The sequence below is a fragment of the Pan troglodytes genome, chromosome 10, assembly GCF_028858775.2.
Source record: "Pan troglodytes isolate AG18354 chromosome 10, NHGRI_mPanTro3-v2.0_pri, whole genome shotgun sequence".
NCBI lineage: Eukaryota > Metazoa > Chordata > Mammalia > Primates > Hominidae > Pan > Pan troglodytes.
Window position 1 is genome coordinate 41,730,647 of NC_072408.2, and position 19,940 is coordinate 41,750,586.

Genomic DNA, 19,940 nt, shown 5'->3' on the forward strand with positions numbered 1-19,940 from the left:
TCTCACATACACTGAGGGTCACGTATGGAGAGACATGTTCAGATTTGCAGGCACCTCTATCCCCCTCCACACACACACACTGGCACCTGTGCAGGCATCTGGGCCCGGTGTACACAAGCCTGGCACAGGCACACTTATCTGCCCCGCTTCAGCTCACTCACACATGCACACCCTTGTTATCACCTTCAGGCACGTGATTACACCAAGGCAAACTCACAGACCTGCTCTGCAACCTGGAGAAACGTATCACATCACCCCTACCCTCCCTCACCTCTGACGGAGCAATGTTTGGGAGGGCCCCACTGCCGCCCATCCCAAACCCTTTGTTTTGGGACTTTCATGGCGGCTGATCCCAGCACAGGCTTCTTGCTCCCATTGTAACATTTTTCCAGTGGGAAAAACAAATGGGCCCCAAGGAAGTCCTGCTTGTCAATCAGCTGGGGCTGGGTAGCTGGAGCTCGGAAGTCAGGGGCTCTTAGACCCAGCACATGGAAAGCTGCAATGAAAATCAGCTGACTCCGAACCACACTTTCTTTTCCATTGGTTTATTTGTATATTGGTCCACAACACATTGAAGCCTCACAGTTCCAAGAATTTTTTTTTTTCATATTTGTGGCAAACTGAGGTAGAGACAATGCTTGGCACAGAGTAGGTACTAGATAAATATTAGTGGAATGAACAGCTGAAGCGACTGCCTTCTAAATGGAGCAGATTGCTCATTTCACTTCTGTTCCTCCACCTCAACAAACCTTTACATCCTCACTGGTTTGTGAGGCCAGAGAACAGGTGTGGCCTTGGTATGATAAGAAATGCTAATTTTATACAAACTGAAGCAATCTGGTCTCAACTTTGACCCCCAAATGCCCTCAAAATGGATCAATGAGCCAGGGAGGCTTGAGGAAGGAGGGAGCATCTGCCCTTCCTCCTGGCCAGAAGAGAATTTGAATTTGCTTTGAGTAGCTTATGGGCAGGGCTGGAAGGTGCAGTTCATGACTGTCAGCAGCTTTGAGGCTGATGGAGGCATGGGGAAGGATTAGGGGCCTGGGAGAAAACATTTTATTTCCCTGTACCCCACCACCCCAACATGGGGGAGAAAAACACAACAGCAAACTGAACAGAGCAGAGGCCGAGGCAGCAAGAACCCAAAGACGGAAGCTGCTTCTAGCATCAGGCTCCAGGATGCAACTGCGGCTCTCAGCTCTGCCGGCTGAGCTTCCAGATCCTGCGAAGCAAGTCAGGTTCCTTCCTTCCCTGCCAGGCTGGAGTAAGGAGGCTGTTCTAGGCAGGCAGTCTGCAGCTGCTCACCAAGGTCTGGAACAAGCTGCCTTCCTTCTTTGCTGAGCAGATGTGGATGGCGGTGGGCCTGGCTAATCAGGGGTGTTCTGTGGAAAGATAGCCAAGAGCCAGAATTGCCAGCCTCTCCATTCCAAGGGATAGATGACCCCTAACTGCATCAGGAATAGGGAAATATGCTTTGTTTATGTAAGAGTTTGAGGCTCCGACCTGGCGCCATTGACCTCACTCTCACTCACCCTGGGAGAGTAACAGCCTTGAGGGCATCAGCAATTCCATTTTTGGGAGCAGGGACAGGCTGACTGTGGTTTGCAGATGGCTGGGAGTGGGGAAGAATTGTCTAGGGGTGAGCCAAGGGGATGTGAAGGTCATAATCATGATTAATACATAAAACTAATTGATTCATCCCACATCTGGTTAGCAAAGCCTACTCCCCACTTCCCCCCTCATCTTTTTTTTTCTTTTTTGAGACAGGGTGTTGCTCTGTCACCCAGGCTGGAGTGCAGTGGCACGATCTCAGCTTACTACAACCTACGTCTCCTGGGCTCAAGCCATCCTCGCACCTCAGCCTCCCAAGTAGCTGGGACTACAGGTGCACACCACCATGCCTGGGTAATTCTTGTATTTTTTGTAGAGATGGTTTTGCCATGTTTCCCAGGCTGGTCTTGAACTCCTGGGCTCAAGCATTGCTTCCGCCCTGGCCTCCCAAAGTGCTGGGATTACAGGTGTGAGCCACCGCGTCCAGCTGCTCCCTCCCCATCTTCTAATCCTGCTATTTGCATCCAAATAATGAACTCTTGAGGGCAGGGTACATGTTAACCAGCCTAAAGGGCTCAGAGCAGTGCCATCTGGAGTACAAAGATAGTACAAGATCCCCAACTTGGACTGGATGAAAAGGGAGACAGAGAAATCAGAAAGGTTGGAAGGAAGAGAGAGAGAAAGAGAAATAAAGGAAGGGAGAAGCTAGAGAAAAGAGGGGAGGAAAAGCTTAAAGAGCAATGCTAGGCAGTGCTGGTCAGAGGCCTCCCTGAGACAGCACTGCAAGGTTTACTGTGAACATGCCTTTCTAGCCAGTGGTTTGGGGGTGCCCCAGCCCATCCTCAAGGCATACACTGCCCTTGGAGGAACTGGCTGACCTCAGTGACCTGCCCCATCCCACTTTTGGGAGACAAAGGAATTGGCTCTAAGAAACCTTGTGAATCAACCAGAGCACATGAGCAGGGCATGGGGAGTGCAGGCCCAACAGGCTAAAGATACCTAGCAACCTCAAGTTGATCTTCTCTATAGCTAAATCTAAAGTCACCTTACCAATTAATCTCTTTGTGTGTGTGAATTCAGTGAAATCTACTGCAGACCTAAGGTCCACTTGCCTGGGTAGGGAATGTCTTCCTTCCCTTTCATGTATGAGATCCTTTCTCTGGCTTTTCCTGGATTTGCAAACCTCCTCCCAAGCTCTTTGCAGATGAATCCAAACCCTCCTGGCATGGAGAAACTCCTTGACCTGAAAGGTGGTTTTCTGGGGCAGGGTTGGAGATAAGGATAGCAAAGGAGGAAGATTTTTCTTCTCACCAATGGAAGAAAATGAAGATCTCACTCCCAGCCTCCCATCCTCCCAACCCCTACACCCTCACACTCCCCTCCCACCCTTGCAAAGTGGACTAGGTCTTGTCTTCATCCCTGTCTCATTTGCACATACTCAGGCAGGCTAACCAAAAGTACAGAAAAACCCTCCAGTGCAAAGGGCTCATTTAACAAATGATCGCCGGGCACAGTGGCTTACGCCTGTAATCCCAGCACTTTGGGAGGCTGAGGTGGGCGGATCACTTGAGGTCAGGAGTTCGAGACCAGCCTGGCCAATATGGCGAAACCCCGTCTCTACTTAAAATACAAAAATTAGCTGGGCGTGGTGGCACATGCCTGTAATCCCAGCTACTCAGGAGGCTGAGGCACGAGAATGGCTTGAACCGGCGATGTAAAGGCTGCAGTGAGCTGAGATCGTGCTACTGCATTCCAGCCTGGGCGACAGGGTGAGACTCCATCTAAAAACGAACAAACAAACAAACCAAAAAAACCAACAAACAACAAACAACAACAACAACAACAAATGATCAAACAGGCCCAAGGTCACAGAACCAGAGCACCCCCGAGCCCGGAACAAAGCTGCCCAGTCTTCAGACAGCCTCTGCCAGTAGGGTGGGAATGGAGCCACTTGGGGCTGCGAGTGAGAGGATTGAGCCTGGGTGAGAGGATTGAGCCCGGGAGAGGGGCCGCCAGGGTGGGAATCCACGAACAATTCCTGCCTCACTGGCCTCTTGTACTTCATGCACGCCTTTTGGAACCAGATCTGGACCTGCATGTCATACAGCCTCAACGCCATGTGTCCAGCTTGGCGTGCTGTGTCGGGGGCCGGTAGGGCTGCAGGAAGAACTCCAGCTCGCTCAGCTGCTTCGAGAAGAGAAGCCCGTATGCAGGCAGCCAGCCCCTGCCTCTACCTCCCACGGTTCACAGGCAGCCATCACCCAGGTCTGGGCCCTAGAGACGGCGGAGTGGTGGTGGTGAGGGCCTCCGCAGCCCAAGGTGAGGCGGGGAGGGGCCCCAACTGGCCTTTCTGCTCACCCTCCATCTCCTCTTTCCTCCCTGTGCTCCTCAGGAACCGGGATCCCCTTTCTGTTAACCGTTAACCTTAGTTGAGTTCGTGTTTCTCTTTCTCTCTCTCTCTACCCGCCTTCCCCTCACTCCCCTTATTCCTTCTTTATCTCACTGTATCTTCATTTCTCATTTTTCCTTCCTTCTTTTGCTTCATTTCTGCCCTACCTTCACTTTCTCTTTTTCTTCCATTCCTTCTCCTGTCCTTGCTTCTTTCCCTTGTCCCTGTCTTTCCTCCTTTTCTACCTGTCTTTCTGTCTCCCTTCCATTTCTTTTTTCTCACTTTTACCTCCCTTTCTTTCCCTTCCTTTTTCTTTTACTCTCTAGCTCTCTCCTTTCATTTGCTTTCTGTTTCTCTCCCTGTTTTTCTTTTCTTTTCCTTTCTGTCTTTTCTCTAATCTTTTTTCTTCTATTTTCTATTTTAACAGGCCCCAGACTATCTCTAATCTTAAAAACCCAAACAAACCTAGTCCTGCTTCTTCCTTCTGCTCTTTATCAATATTCCTTTCATGTTATCTCTATCCCAGCCACCCTTCCAGAATACCTTTCTGTCTCCAGCATTAGGGCCTTTTCACATCTTTTCCTCTCTCCCAGTTTTTTCTCTTTGCTGTTCTGAATTTTTCCAGTCCTTTATGCTGTTTCCCTAGGCCTTCTTCTTATCTTCCTTTGTTTCTAAATTCCCTCTCAGCAGTAGGCACAAGGCACAAAACTGGCCCCTCCCCAGTAGAGGTTTTTGTCCTGCGTAAGCCCAGCCATCCTTCATGCATTTCTTTCTCAACTCCTGTCAACTTGAGACTCAATCTCAAGGGCCCGGGAATAGAGCTGTTTCCCCCTACTTGAGAAGTCAGGACTGGGTCCACAGCTCCCTATTACAGGCTTAGGGAAGCCTTGCCAAACTGCTGTCAGTCCATCAATCCTAAGAAGAAAGGGGAAGAGGAGCAAGGAAAGAGAAAAAGAGAGATAGTCCCATAGATCTGTGGGACTGGGTTGTGGGTGGGGGGGTGGGGCGAGGGGTAGTATTGGAGAGGCAGGAGCAAAAAGGACCACATTCATCAAAGGGGGAGTGGGGTAGGCAGAGGACCAGACATCTTCTCTCAGAGCTCACAAAGCCCCAGCAGCCTGCAAGAAGACGCCCAAGCTGGCTCCCACGTTTGCTTTGGGACTGGGGATGGATGAGGCCTTCCATTCCAAATCCTCTGAACTGCAGAGGTGTGAAGGGCCACAAGATGTGAGGAAAGAAAAGGGTTTACATTCGTTTTGAGTATCAGTGGATTTTGTGTCTGCCCCTGGACATGTCCTTCTCAAAGGCCCTTTTTTTGGGGGACCAAGCCAAACTCCCTGTTGGCAGTGCCAGCGGAAGCCCTCCTAAACCTCTCAGCTAGGCCAGTCCAACTCCGTCCGGGGCTTGCCAATGAGCAGATGCCGAGCAGGTGCCAGGGCAGGTGCTGGGCCACAGCAGAAAAACTTCAGGAATAGCGAAAACAAAGGCCTGGGCAGATTTGTGGCTTCTGACCCAGCAGGGCCAAGTGGCCTCTGCAGGTGTCTACCCAGGAAGGGCCAGAACACCACATGTTCCACGTAGGAATTTTCTCTCCTGGGATCCACATCGCTTCCTGGCCCTTTCCAAGGAGTCCGAATGTGTCCTCTGCCACTTGCCTGGCTCCTGCAGCTGGGTGCTCCCCAGGAGGGGCCCAACCTAAAAACTAAAGGCACAGCGCAGACCCTTGCCGCTTGGCTGAACCTCCCCGCCCAGGAACACCCCGGGCTCCAGGGTACCCCCCAACACCTGCAGCGGCCTCTGCCCTTGTCCACTTCCCCAGGCCACCCCGCAGCTTCTACACCGGCCTGGGCCCGCCCTTCCCCCTTGTCCTGGGCCCCAAGTTCAGCTGTGACCTCTGAACCCACCCTCTGCTCTTGACTGCCCTTTGAAGAACCTCTCCATTCCTTCCTCCTGGGGCATCTCTTGGGTGGGGGAGGAAATCTCAGCCCTGGGAGGAGAGTAGGGGCCTTTTCCTTGCCCTCCTTTGGGAACTGGAGAAGAGCGGGAGACTGTGCTGGAGGCGGGAGGGGGCACTCGCTTGGCTCCATCTCAAGGAAATGGGTCTCTGACTCAAACTGGATTCAGAAAAAAAAAAAAAAAAAAAAAAAAAAAAAGATTTTTGGGAGTTATTCCCTCTCTCAGATCACTCCTAACTTAGAGTCAACGTAAGGGCCCAGGACAGCAGGGGACCGCTCTGGGCGGATCACCCGCCCCGTCCCGGCAGAGTCGGAAACTCGGGCTGGCATTTCCTTCCCTTTCCGCGGGGCGTGTCTGGGGATCTCCAAGCGTCTCTAAGGGCCTGCTGGGGTGAGCGGGTTTGGGACGCGGCTGGGTTTTTCTAGGCTGGTAATCGGTCCCGACTGGGGAATAAGCACACACATCCTTCCTTCAGTACGGGAAGCGGAGCACCCTCTCTCCCACTTTAGCCCTCGAAACCCCAACTCCGCTCCCTTCTCCATCTCCCCTCAAAAAACTTTTCCGAAGTTCCCCCAAGTTGCGTTTGAGGAAAGAAGTCGTCTCCCTCAGACTCTGGGTTTCTCGGCCCCTAATCCTCCCCTCAATCCTCAGTTTCGGAAGCAACCCTCCCCCTCCCCTGCCAGCTACCACCTTAGTCCCTAAACTCGGGGAGGAAAGCTGCTCTGACCCCATGCATCTGACAGAAGCCCAACCCCAGCCCAAATTTCTCCCGGGGGAAGGCAGATTAATATGTCAGCCTGCAGGGGAAACAGGGGTAAGGGGAGGGAGAGACCGGGACGGGGAGAGACAGATTGTTCTCGGGCTGAATCGCACCCGTCCCGGGCCCAGCTTACCTGCTCCGGACAGGCTCATCTAGATTTCCATCCTCTCAAAAGTTTGTCCTTCTCTCAAACGATTCCGGGAGGAGCGCAAACTCGGCTCTTGGGGAGGGCAGGCGGGCCGGGTACCCTTGAAGGCGCAGGCGCCTGATACAGAGCAGGCCCCGGGGAAGCAGGACTCGGGGGCACGGTCGCCAAAGTGGGGACCCGAGCAGCGATCCGGAGGGAGAGCATTCAGGCGCCCGGGCTGGGGGCTACACTGCTGGCGCGGGATGGCCCAGGACAGAGTGGGCGCTATAGCGTGAGTGGCCATCAGGGCCGGGCGGGCCCGGGGAACTGGAGAGAGAGGTCCCTGGGTCCCTGGCGACGTCTCTCGCTTTCTCCAGTTTCTGCCGTGCCGGTGTGCCCCAGCCCACAACATTCCCTCGACCTCTTCTGGGGCGGCGCTCAGGGCCCCCACATGGCGAAAAGGGAGGGTGAAGGGATGAGGCGCCCCTCCCGCCTTAGCCCCTCCTCAGCCCCCACGCCACAGCCCCCCCTTTCTCCCCAGAGCCGAGGGACAGACAGAGAATTGCGACTAGAATTCGATCGATTGGTACGAGGGACCACGTGGCCAGGGGCTGGCCAATGACCAGGCCGCCCGGGATGAGCTAATAATGGAAGCAATTTGTAACTTTCAGTAGCTCTCTAGGCCTGGGTACCGGAGGGAGGGAGGCGGGCAGAGGAGGGGAGATGGGCACCCCCAGTCTTTCCATCCTCCTCATTCGTCTAGGGGCACCCGAATCCACTATTCCTTATTTCCCCTATCACTCAGGCACTGGCAGGGTCCTTTGCCCACTCCTGTTGGCCGCCGCGGCTCCAAAGCGAGGTAAGCTGGTCCTCTAACCCCTCAAACTCTTCACAACCCTCACCCCGTTTACTAGCACCTGCAAACCACAGCCTCCCTTCCGGTCCCATTCGTGAATTTAAATCGGATTTTGTTTTTCCTCTTAGTTGAAAGAAAAAAAATATTTTTGTATTCTTTTGTGTAACCTATCTTGGATTTGGAGAAAATTTTAATTCAAATTAATACACTTATATTGGGGGGGGGTGAGTGGTACTTTCTTCCTTTTCAATAAATTTGTATACTTGCTACTTTATGGAGAGTTTACTTTTCTTTGGGGATGAGTTACACCTTATGTTTTCACATGTGTTACTTCTTTAATGATAAGTTCAACTCCTTTCTCCATTCCATCCTCCAATTTTGCTATTTATAAATATCACCTAATAGATTTAGAGTTTATTCATTTTTCTCCTCCCTCACTAGTTTTTCAGCTGTTACAGAATCACCACAATTTATTTTTCTCTGTGTGTGGATGAGGTTTTGTGTTGATTCCTCTTTTTGTTTTGTAAATGAATTTATTGTTTGGGAAACTCTTGGGGGTGTGTGTGTGTGTGTAAAAAAGGTCTTTTGATTAATTCCAACCTCTCCTCTTCTGAAGAACAATTTGCTTGAAATGTTTTGTGTATTTTCCTCGTTTTTATTTGTTTAAATTTGAGGTATTTTACCTTCTTGAAAACCTGGCCTCTTTTTAAAATTTAACCTTTTGCATGTTAAACCATTTTTAAGGTTTTTATTTTATAAACTTCAATGGTTAGTAGATTTACTTGCCTTTCCCTGACCTCCTTCACGCGCCTGCCTCCTCCATCTCAGAACTCCCATCTCCAGCTTCCACAATTCTCAGCTTCCAACGGACTCATCCTCCCCTCTCCTCCCAGCCAAGGAGGGATGCCTGGGAAGTAGACAGTGTCCTTCTTGGGTCAGAACCTATGCTCTGGTTCTAGTTCAGGACACCTCCAGTCTGACCTCCAAGCCGGCAAAACGAGTGAGAGCAGAATTTCTGTTCAACTTTTTCATTTGGGACTAAGTTCTTTACACTTGGCTGTATTCTGGAGAACTCTGATACATGAAATTGAATTTTAAATTCTCATTTTTTCCCTAAATTCTAAGAAAAGTGCAGGCAGATTGTTTTTCTTCCTTAAATGTAAGCTGAACAGCTTAGGGGTCAGCCCTTTGGGTCTTTTACCTCCTGGGGAGACTTCTCAGAGAGACACACAGTGTTGATTCTTCCTTTTAGTTTTGGTTAAGGTAGAAGGGGCAGGGATTGGGGAAGCCCATATTGATCTCTGGCTCTAGCTCTGAACAAAGAAGGGTAGAGAGCTGGCCTGGGGACTTGTCCCTTTGGTCAGTAAGGTTTGGCTTAGGAGAGAGTTTGAAGTAAATCCCAGCTCTGAGGAAATTCTTCTTTTTAGCATTACTGTGAAAATAAACTATTAAAATGGTGTGACATGGCTTCAAACTATTCAGATTCCTTGAAGTAACAAAAATAAAATTACAAGAGTAATTCGTGTTTCCCAAAGATCCGCCTCCAGTGACTGTCCATTTCTCTCAGGGAAACGGAACCCAACTGGGCAGAAGTAAAACTGTCCCCCTCCCCTTTCAGTTCCCCAGTCACATTGACATTCTGGGCACATTTGGCCCAGCCCCCGTCCCTGTTTCTCCCAAGTATGAATCTAAATTACTATTAATAAGGGGCCGCTCCAAGTTAATTGGCATTAAAAGAATTCATTTCAATTTGTTAATATTAAATGAATGCTCTGCACTTTAGCTCCCTTCTTCGCCCTGGATTCCCAGATGAGTGATGGGAAGAGGGGGCAGGGAAGTAGAATGAGGATTTTATTTCTGGGTCTCCAGCTTAGCTACTGTGGTGCCTCCCCTGGGGGTGTGTGATCAGGCACAGTGGGGGCCTGCTTGGGGAAAGTCTGATGGTCTTTCTTGGTGAAATTCATCTGTTTCAGCAGGAGTTGTGGGGGAGGGTGGGTGGGGAGCAGAGGGAGAGGGACAGAATGGTTTGGGGGACTTTGTGGGGCGCGGAGGGACTAGGGAGAAAGTGGGAAGGGAAAGGGACGGAGGTCAACAGGAGTTTTGGAGAACAAGGGTTGTAGGCTGTGGGGGGTAAAGCAGATTTGTGAAGAACTGGTGATAGGAACTAAACAACCCACCTAGAAGAGGAGGGGCTTCGAGCAGGGGTGGGGAGGTGGGATTTGAGGCAAAACAGCTAGGGGTTCTGAAACTATTAATATCTAGCTGTGTGACTCAGGGCAAGTTGCTTAACTTTTCTCTCTGCCTTAGTTTCTTGACCGGTAAAACAGGGATACTAATAATAGAACTTATCTCAGGGGGTTATTTGGAATTAGAAGAAATACATGCCATGTGTTTTCCACAGTGTTTGGCACATAGAAACTGCCAGTAAATGTTAGCTCTTTTTATGGCAGCGTGGTTAACAGGATGGATTCTGGAGCTAGACGGCCTGGTTTTGAATCTCAGTCATGCCTTATGTGAGTTGTATGACCTAGGCAAGTTACTTAACCCCTTGTGCTTTAGTTTCCTTGTCTGTAAAATGGGGTTAATAGTACCTAGCCCAAAGGCTGCTGTCAGGATTAAATGAGTCATATGTACGAAGAGCCTGGAACAATGCCCATCCCATAGGAAACACTATGTAAGCATTAGTTGTCATTGATATTGTTGCTCTTCTGATCTAGGAAGGCTGAAAATAGAGGCACAGGTGAGCTACTACTTACAGACTAAGATTGGAATCAGATCAACTCTTTCACTCCTATCCCTGAAGCTAGTCCTGCAACTGGGGCTCCATATGAGGGCTTGGGGAGAGATCCTATAACCCTGGAAGCTAGGATATCCAAGTCCTTCTTCTGCTCTAGCTCTTGGGTTGGTGGTCCCTCCAAGACCCATAGACTCGAAGTCACTTCTTTTTCTCTGGGCAGGGTTGGGGTGGGGCTGGTAATGGGAGAATTACTTTCTTGGTCTAATAACTCCCTTTGGTAGAGAGTTAGTCCTGGGAGTGTGAGTTGGGGGAGGTTGAGTAGAGCAGAGGAGATTAAATATCCTTTATGTACCAGCCCACACACACTTGACCTCACCAGAGGGTTGGGAAGACAGAGATTCAAAGAGAGGAAGTGATCTGACAAAGTTCTAAAGCTAGAACTTGGCAGAGTTGGCATCTGAACTCTGATCTGCTTGATGACAAACTTAAAGCCCTTCCATTGCTGCATGCTTTTTGAAGGGAGGGATGGGACACGTGTAAACTTGGGCCAGGACCATGGGGTAGATGGAAGATGGGCGCAGATAGAGTATTGGAGTGGGAAGTGGCCAAGCAGGAATTTTTCAATCATGGAAGATTTCATGAGAAAAGAGATTCCAGATCAGGGTTCAGATGGTAGGGGAATGAGGATAGGAAGTGAAGAGGGAGGGAGCCATGCATTGACAAGGAAGGAGAAGAAAAAAGAATTTATGCAAAGGCTGGGTCAGAGTAATGGACATGAATTCGATTTGCCTTGGGTTTGCCTTACCATTTATTGAAGGCATACTATGTACTAGGTACATACATGATCACATTTGATGTTCACAACAGCCCTGACAAGTGGGCTTCTTATCCCTATTTCCAAAAGAGTTCATTGAAGTTCTGAGAGCTTAATCCCCGCTTTAGGTTACACAGTAGTAGCTGGATTTCCTGGCATCAGAACCCTCACCTAGGCTGCCTCTGAGCATGGCTTCTGTGTCCCAGTCTCGATTTCCATGAAGTTTCAGGTCCTCCTGTTCCCCCACATTCGTAGTCACTCTTGGTGACTTGGAACAAAGGGCTAGAGCGTGAGCTGAAACTGAGACAGGGAGTGGCAGGCAGGCAGTGGGGAGAGAAACTTTTCTCACATCCACCCATGTGAAGAAGATGGACAAAAGGGTGGTCTTTCTGGAGGGAGGCTTCCAAGCCACTTTCCCGAGACTGCTGATCTTGGGATGAATGGCAGGGACCTGATTGGGTAGGGGATGGGTGGTCACATTGTTTTCTGGGCTGTAGACTTTATTTCCCTTCCTTTGGGAAGAGGAAGAGGACAGCTCGGGTGTGGGTTTGAGCCCTGGATTAAGACTGCCCATTGTCCACTAAAATCTCTTCTTTCCTTGCTGCACGAGGGTAGAGAGACACCCAGCTGGACACTCCATTTCCCAGCTGCTCTTGTTGCCAGGTGTAGACACAGGGGAATGTGAGGCAAGCATGTCCTCAAAGCCTGATGACATTGGGTAAATTCTCCTTTGTGTTCTCTCTTTCATGAGCTGGGCAGATGTGCCTGAGACAGGTTTGACCAGGCAACTGAAAAGACATCCCTAAGGGAAGACAAAGCAAAGGTATGAAAGGAACACATGTCCCTGACTGACTAGGAGGAACAGAGCTGCCTGCTGTCTGGAACCGCTTCCTCCCAGACTAAGTGAGAAATAAACTTCTGTTTTCTATATGCTACTGTGTTTTGGGGCCTTTGTGTTATAGCAGTTTTGCTGTCATCCTTTCTAATTCACCTTCTCACACCAGATATTTCAAATTAAAAAGATTGTATCAGGCCAGGTGCGATGGCTCGCGCCTGTAATCCCAGCACTGTGTGGGGCTGAGGCAGGCGGATCACTTGAGGCCAGGAGTTCGAGACCAGTCTGGCCAACATGGTAAAACCCCATCTCTACTAAAAAATACAAAAATTAGCTGGACATGGTGGCACACTCCTGTAATCCCAGCTACTTGGGAGGCTGAGACAGGAGAATTGCTTGAACCCAGGAGGCGGAGGTTGCAGTGAACTGACATCATGCCACTGTGTACCAGTCTAGGCTACAAAATGAGATTCTGTCTCAAAATAAAAAAATGATTACATCAGATCACAGAATAACTATAATAATATTTATTGGGCCAGATAGTATGCGAAGGACTCTATGCACATTATTTAGTGTAATCTATGTGACAATCCTCTGAGATATGTGTTACTATTATTCCAATTTACACACGAGGAAACAGGTTCAAGGAAGGTAAGTTATGTGCTGAGGGACACACAGGAGTGGGTGGAGCTGGATTTCAAGCCCACTGGGTGTGCAGAACTGAGCCTCTTCACCATGGGGGCAAATCCCTCCTGAGGACAGGGCTGGAAAAGCCATGGAGATCATCTTGTGCTTGGACAAGCCTCTCGCCAGTCACCACGGGGCCCTGAGACTCCCATTCCTACCTTCAAGAAGCTCAGCAGCCTACTACTCATGTTCATGTTGGGTCACTGCATACGGTTTTATTTGAAGGAAGGACCCCAGAGTTAAAATCATTTGAAAACCCCTGATAAATTCAGTCCCCTCCCTCTTTCTACAGGTGAGGCCCGGAGACAAGATATGACTTGCTTAAGGTCACACCCTTAGTTTCTCTGTCAATCTTTCTAAATCTAGGACGAGTTCTCTTCCCACTGTATCAGGCTGCCTCAACAAACAGGGAAGTACAAAAATAGCCAAATCCAGGAAGGAGGGCAGTGGTCTGTGTCTCCTCCAATAATTTCATGGGACAGCCAAGCCTATTTCCTTGATTTCCCTTGTGCCCCTCCTGTCGGATATCTGCTTTGGGACCCATCTCTTTTGGGCTTGCAGCGAGGACGGGCTGCACCAGTTCTCTACCCTCCTCATCACCCAGAAGGTCAAACATGCAAAGGGAAAGGAGAGCTGGGGCCAGAGCTAAGGCAGGCAAAGAGACTCCTCGACCCCCTCCAGTCTTTCCACATTTATATTTTTGGAATTTCAGGCTCCCTCCTCCCCCTAGACCTTTCCTAGTAGCCCACCAGGGAGAAGAAGAGGGAAAACTGCCATAAATTTCTCCTATTTATACAAGATGACAGAGTTTCTTGTGCCAGAAAAAACACAGAAAGGGAGCTGTCAAGGGAGAAGGGACCCAGCCCTATACCTTCTGGGGTCAATTTATCTTTCCGAATCATGGCTTGGGGGCTACCCTAACATTACCTGTATGAAATGCAGGCTTTGACTTAGGGCAGCCAGGCCAGACAGCCCCTGAGCTTTGTTTCTGATCACAGTTTTCCTGCTTCATCTCAACTTCCCCCCACCCCTTACGCTGTCTTTTTAAAAAACAACTTTCTTGAGGTATAATTCATGTGTCATACAATTCACCATTTGAAATGTACAATTCAATGGTTTTAGTATATTCACAAGTATGTTGAACCATCACCATAGTTAATTTTAGAATATTTTCATCACCTCAAAAAGAAATCTTGTAACCTTTAGCTATCACCTCCCTATCCCCCCATATTCCTTCTTGCCCTTAACAACACTAATGTACTTTCAGTCTCTGTAGATTTCCCTACTCTGGACTTTCATATGAATGGCATCATATAATAAGAGACCTTCTGTGATTAGCTTCTTTCATTGAGCATAGTGTTTTCAAAGTTCATCCATGTTGTAGCATTTATCAGTACTTCATTCCTTTTCAGGGCTGACTAATATTCCATTGTATGGATATATCACACTTTGTTTATCCGTTCATCTATTGGTGAACATTTGGGTTGTTTCCACCTTTTGGATATTATGATTCTCTCTTTCCTCTTATTCTCTAGACATCTTGGATAGTATCCAGTGAGGCCTGTGGGCAAGAATGGGTGTTTCTTATATTTGGGAACACCTAATATCCATGAAAGCAGGGTCTTGGCACATGTCTGCTTTCATGTTAAGTACATGTACTAGCTGGAATTTTCCTCCCTCTATTGTTACTGAGGTGGGGCTGCTCCCTCCTTTATCGATTCTCCCTTTTTATCAAGATTGCTATGTTGGACACTTGCTGACTCTTCAGACTAGGGGATTCAGATCCTTCTCTTGGGGCTTCAGAGACGTGGAGTGGATGAATGAATGTCTTCCCATCAGGGAAGAGTTTCCTGAGTCTGGTCTCAAGTGATTCTCCAGGGCCTCACAGCAGAAGGAAGGTCTGTGAAGACTCCAGGGTCGAGGGAAAGTTACGTTCTTGGAGGTATGACTGAGCCAGAATCCAGGCCTCCAGTTTCCATCTCCTTGCCTGGCCCATTTCAGTCTTCAGACATGCTTTGAGCTCAATCCAGTCACTCACCCAGCAACAGACACTGCCTCTGCCCTCATGGACCTTGCAGTTCTAGTGGTGAGAGTAAGATGAATACAAGTGAACAAAATGATGGCAAGTTGTTCAAGCTTGTTCAAACTTGTAAACACTGTTCAATGAATGAATGAACCAACAAGAACTTACTATGTGCTCTGGAAAGAAAATGTGAAAAAAGTCAGAGTTGTAAATCACTTTCTGCTACCACTACCTTTCCTAGTCTGGAAGTCAGCATTACTTCTCCATCCCTTGGAGGAGATAGTGGGCAGATATTACAAAATGTTAGCTAATAAGAGCTACCATTTATTGGACCAGACATACACCAAGGGGTTTCTATAGTTCACTAATTTTCACCCTTTGAATTAGGCATCAATATTTCCATTTTGAAGATGAGAAAAACTGAAACTCAGGTTTAAGTAGCTATCTGAAATCACACCCATAGCAGTAAGTGGCAGAACATTTGCTCTGGACACTGGGATAAGTATGTGTGTATGGGTTTTTTTGGTTGTTGTTTTTTGTTTTCTGGGGTTTTTTTGTTGTTGTTTGTTTGTTTTTGGGACCGAGTTTTGCTCTTGTTGCCCAGGCTGGAGTGCAATGGCATGATTTCAGCTCAATGCAACTTCCACCTCCAGGGTTCAAGTGATTTTCCTGCCTCAGCCTCCTGAGTAGCTGGGATTACAGGTGCCCGCCACCACGCCTGGCTAATTTTTGTATTTTTAGTAGAGACGGGGTTTCGCCATGTTGGCCAGGCTGGTCCCAAACTCTTGACCTTGTGATCCGCCCGCCCTGATCTCCCAAAGTGCTGGGACCACAGGCGTGAGCCACTGCGCCCGGCCATGTATGTGTTTTTATTCCTAGCACTTCATTACAAATACCAACATCTCTTCCTGTGGCCCTACCACAGAGGGAGCTGATCAGTTTCCCCTCCTGCCCAAAGGCAAAGCAGCCACAGTGGAAGTGCCAGAGTCCTCCCTCACAGCCTTCTGTCTAGTGGTTACTCCCGCTTCAAGGCTAAGGAAGGGAAGGACCTGTTTTGCTTTCAAAGGCTTTTTCCTTCCAGCCCTTGCTGTGCGGCCCGTTGTGTGTGGGAGGGACCATGAGAGGCCTGGATATTGTCAACAAAAGACTTGAACAAGCCAAAGAGCTGATGATGTTGACAAGAAGGGGACCTTAACAAGGCAGATAATCAAAAGTTGATGACTGACAGCCCCTTTCGCATCCCTTCACCCTCTGCTAAATCAGGTCTCTTACATGATCTTGATGACAAATAATAAAAATTATAAACACATTATAGTTTTCACATGCATTTGTTCACTTCTCACAGCAAATATGAGAGGTATCTAAGGCTGAGCAGCTTATTACAGAAAAAAGTTTATGGGACTAGAACCTTAATTTTATGTAACAAAACTTATATAGAGCTTACCATGGATCATGTACTCTCCTAAATAGTTCAAAACTTTCATTTTAGAGAGATGGGGGTCTTGCAGCCAGGCGCAGTGGCTCACACCTGTAATCCCAGCACTTTGGGAGGCCGAGGTGGACAGATCACCTGAGGTCAGGAGTTCGAGACCAGCCTGACCAACATGGTGAAACCCCGTCTCTACTAAAAATACAAAACACAAAAATTAGCTGGGTGTGGTGGTTCATCCCTGGAATCCGGAGACTGAGGCAAGAGAATCGCTTGAACCCAGGAGGTGGAGGTTGCGGTGAGCTGAGATCATGCCATTGCACTCCAGCCTGGGCAACAAGAGTGAAACTCCATCTCAAAAAAAAAGGGGGTGAGCGGTCTTGCTATGTCACCCAGACTGGTCTTGAACTCCTGGGTTCAAGCAATCCTTCCACCTCAGCCTTCTGAGTAGCTAGGACTATGGGCCCATGCCACCAGGCCTGGCTGTATCTCATAACTATTAACTCATCTACTTTTTCACCACCATGTGAAGTAGGCATTACCGTTATTCACATTTTTTAAGATATGGAAACTGAGGCATGGTAATCAAGTATCTTGCCCAAGGTTGTACAGCCAGCAGGTGGTAGAACAGGGATCTTGAGCCCAGCCCCAGTGTCTGTGTCTAACCACTTCGCCAGGTCGGCTTCGCATGGGGACAACACTTGAAACTCTAGTTTGTTAGTCTGGTGCCCCTGCTTCCGCCTGCCTCCCTCAGTCTTTATGGCCCATTGGAAAAAGCAAGCCAGAGCTGTGGCTCCCAGGGTGACGATCCTTCAGCTGCCTCCTTGGCACTGTCATTCCCTCCTCCCATCTCCTGCCAAGGGCTGCAGCCAAGAATACCACAGACGGTTTGCCATGGATCAAGATTTCTCTCAAGAAAGAGCTCAGAGAAAGGCTGCTGTGAGAAAGGAAGTCACTTGCTACTCCCCTTATTCCTCCATCAGGAGGAGCCAGATGAGGTCACTGCACATCTGAGTGGGTGCTATCAAAGCACAGCCTCTGGCCAGCGTGGAGACAAACGTGGGCTGTGTGGCCCGTGACTGAGTGGCTGAAAGGAAACCTGAGGTGGTAGATGATGGAACTGATTGAAATAAAACTTCTGTAGGAATGCTGCATGTCATTCATTCAACAGTGCTCCCTGACCAGGGCCCAGGGCTGTGCATATGAGCTGCAAATGGGTTTGTTCATTCGTTTACATATCTATTTGCTTATTTATTCAATAAATTCTGATTATGCCCCTAAGAGGCACTGTGCTAGATGTCAAGGATGAACAAGACAAAATCCCTTCCCCACAGGGGCTCCCGGTCTAGAGAGGGGAGGAGGAAGGAAGATCCACAGTGATTTGTATCATATGCTGAGGAAAGAGAGTCATTTACTATCGCCGTTTGACATCCTCACCCCCAGTGCGGTCCTTCTCTTTGTCTCTCCATGCTGGGAGTGGGCAGTCCCTGCCCTGCTGCCCTTCAGACACAGCCCTCTTCCCTCAAGCTGCCCTCTGCCTGGATCCCACCTTCCTTGTGAACTGGAGTATTTGTGTTGAAGGAGTCTTGACTCTCCTTCCCTGTCAGTCACTGTTTGGCTGCAGGCAGTGACAGAGGTGGCAACAAAGCAGCAGAGAGAAGGCTTTGGTATCAGAGCAGGGACTCGTGGGTGGGATGGGATGGGGATGGTTTTCTGTTTGCCCCACTGTGTTCTCTGTGCTGCTCTGCCCAGGGAGGCTGATCTCTGCAGACTGTGTCACCTGGGCCCCCTGATCTCTCAGCCAATAGAGGTCCCAGCTGAGAAGGGGGAGAGAGGAGTCAGGGTATTTGTTTCCCCCATTCCCTGTCACTCCCCCTTTTTGCCTGCCTGAAGCTCTGGTGGTGGTTGTGGTTCCTCCATGGTCACAGCTTTGCTGAGTGGCCTCTCTCCTGTGTCCCGTGACCCCAGTTGGCATTGGGCTTTGGTAGAGATATTTCTATCCTAGTGCCACACTAGCCCTTATTAGTTTTCTTCATCTGGTCTATGCCTTTAGAAACTGTCACATCACTAAACCCTTCAGTGAAACCCTTTCGAATGTGTCATTTATTTTCTGTTGCCGCCCTGACTGGCTCACCTGGGTGCAGAGGAGGTGGGGACAGAGCAGGTTGGGGCTCCAGTTCAGCTTTATTATCCCTCTTTTTCAGGGTTTCCCAGAGGAAGAGAGAGAATTTGGACAAATGAATGAGGGACAACGCTCTCCTGAGGGTTTTCTTTAAGGGGCGAGGATCACTGCCGCTAGCTCCTTTGAAAGCAGAATTAAGAGGCAGTGCAGGAAGGCACAGCAGGAAGGCTCATGGTTAGACCACAGAGAAGGAAGCAGCCACTGCTGGGGACCTACCCTGTGCTGGTCACTGACAAGCTGTCTCATTAAACCTTCCCAGACCCTCAACCCCTCTTAGTATCTTATCCTCATTTTACAGATGAGAAGACTGCGGCCCAGAGAGGTAAAGATCAGGGGAGCAGGATGGGAGCTTCACTCTGTCTCAGTTGCTCTGGCAAAGAGAAGCCTCACCTTGTGATCAAGGGATTGGGAGGGTGACAGATAAATCTTGGCTTAAGTGTCAGCATAGCACTGGGAATCTGGAGCTAGACGGCACTGGCTTGACTCCTTGGATCTGCCTCTTACTAGCTGTGTGATACTGGGCATGCCTCTGTTTCCCCATCTATAAAAATGGGGCTAATGATAATAACACCTGCCTTACAGGTTGTGTAGAAGGTTGAATTTTTAGTTATGAGGTGTCCAGGAACAGTGCTGGCACACAGTGAGCGCCATACACAAGTGTTAAAGAATGGAGCCTCCTGCTCTCACCTTATTTTCCACCCCCTGCCCTGTTCTCATTGCCCACCTCCCCTGCCTTCTCCTCACCATCCTGAAAAAGGGTGAACAGCCACCCAGGAGCCCCTGAACAGGCATGTTGGTCCCAGGCCCTTTGTGAGCATCCTTTTCCCTGCCCTGCCCCCTGTCATCACCATTCTGGATGGAGCAGCAAGGACGGAGACACTTAGTTGGGCTATCCACTCCAGGTCCAATGCCAGTGGGATCAGCTTTGATGGGATGCGCACAGACTGACCTCTTCTCCCCAGCCCCTTCAACTTCCCAGAGCTGCAGGGGGCCTGGGAGTTCTTGATAACAGCACATTAAACCTCTGTTTGTGGGAACTTTAATTTAAACACAAATTAGAGACGGCAAATGACTCTGGCAGCCAGATAAGCCATCCCGGGAGAACAAGGAGAAAGCCAAGAGAATCAGCCCAGATAAGGCCTGACTTTAAACTACTGGTGATACCCAGAAGACTGGGACAGATGAAATCTAGGGGTCCTGAATGAAGAACCCTAGAAGCTCTACACCCCAGTTGCCCTTGCTCTGGGCTCTATGCCAGCTCCCTCTCCTGTGTTCTCTATATTTCTATCTTTTTGCAAAATTCTAACCTGATTCTTTGGCTCCATCCCTCCCGCCCCCACCCCACTATTTTAGAGAATGCACTTTCTTTACTTTGCTTCTCATCTTCTTCTGTGACCTACTATTCTGAGAAAGTTCTACTTGTTATCTAACCTCCATCTATACTACTACCTTTAGAGTCTAATACATCCTGCTTAGTGGTAGCTCTGGGAGTTTCTGTTCAGGTGGCAAATGTGGTGTAGTAAAAACAACCTGAAAAAGACCTGGGTGAACTTCTCTGCATCTCAGTTTCCTAATCTGTATGATGAGTGTGTGA

General features: G+C 49.0%; 2 long non-coding RNA genes across 6 annotated transcripts; one reads left to right on the forward strand and one right to left on the reverse strand.

The window, feature by feature from the left end:
- Window positions 1-529: 529 nt before the first annotated feature.
- On the reverse strand, window positions 530-6,886 carry LOC107967505 (uncharacterized). Of its 4 annotated transcripts, none has more exons than XR_010148020.1 (5): window positions 6,790-6,886; window positions 5,845-6,054; window positions 4,484-4,855; window positions 2,664-3,332; window positions 530-1,382 (listed from the first exon to the last, which is right to left on the reverse strand). It is a non-coding gene; the product is annotated as an uncharacterized LOC107967505 (long non-coding RNA). The 4 variants fall into 4 exon arrangements; XR_010148018.1 differs by having other exon boundaries at window positions 2,664-3,825; XR_010148019.1 differs by lacking the exon at window positions 4,484-4,855.
- Window positions 6,887-7,355: 469 nt separating this feature from the next.
- Window positions 7,356-18,613, forward strand: LOC735533 (uncharacterized). Of its 2 annotated transcripts, none has more exons than XR_001707965.4 (3): window positions 7,356-7,642; window positions 11,942-12,093; window positions 18,369-18,613. It is a non-coding gene; the product is annotated as an uncharacterized LOC735533 (long non-coding RNA). The 2 variants fall into 2 exon arrangements; XR_170195.6 differs by lacking the exon at window positions 18,369-18,613 and adding an exon at window positions 15,817-16,044.
- The last annotated feature ends 1,327 nt before the right edge of the window (window positions 18,614-19,940 follow it).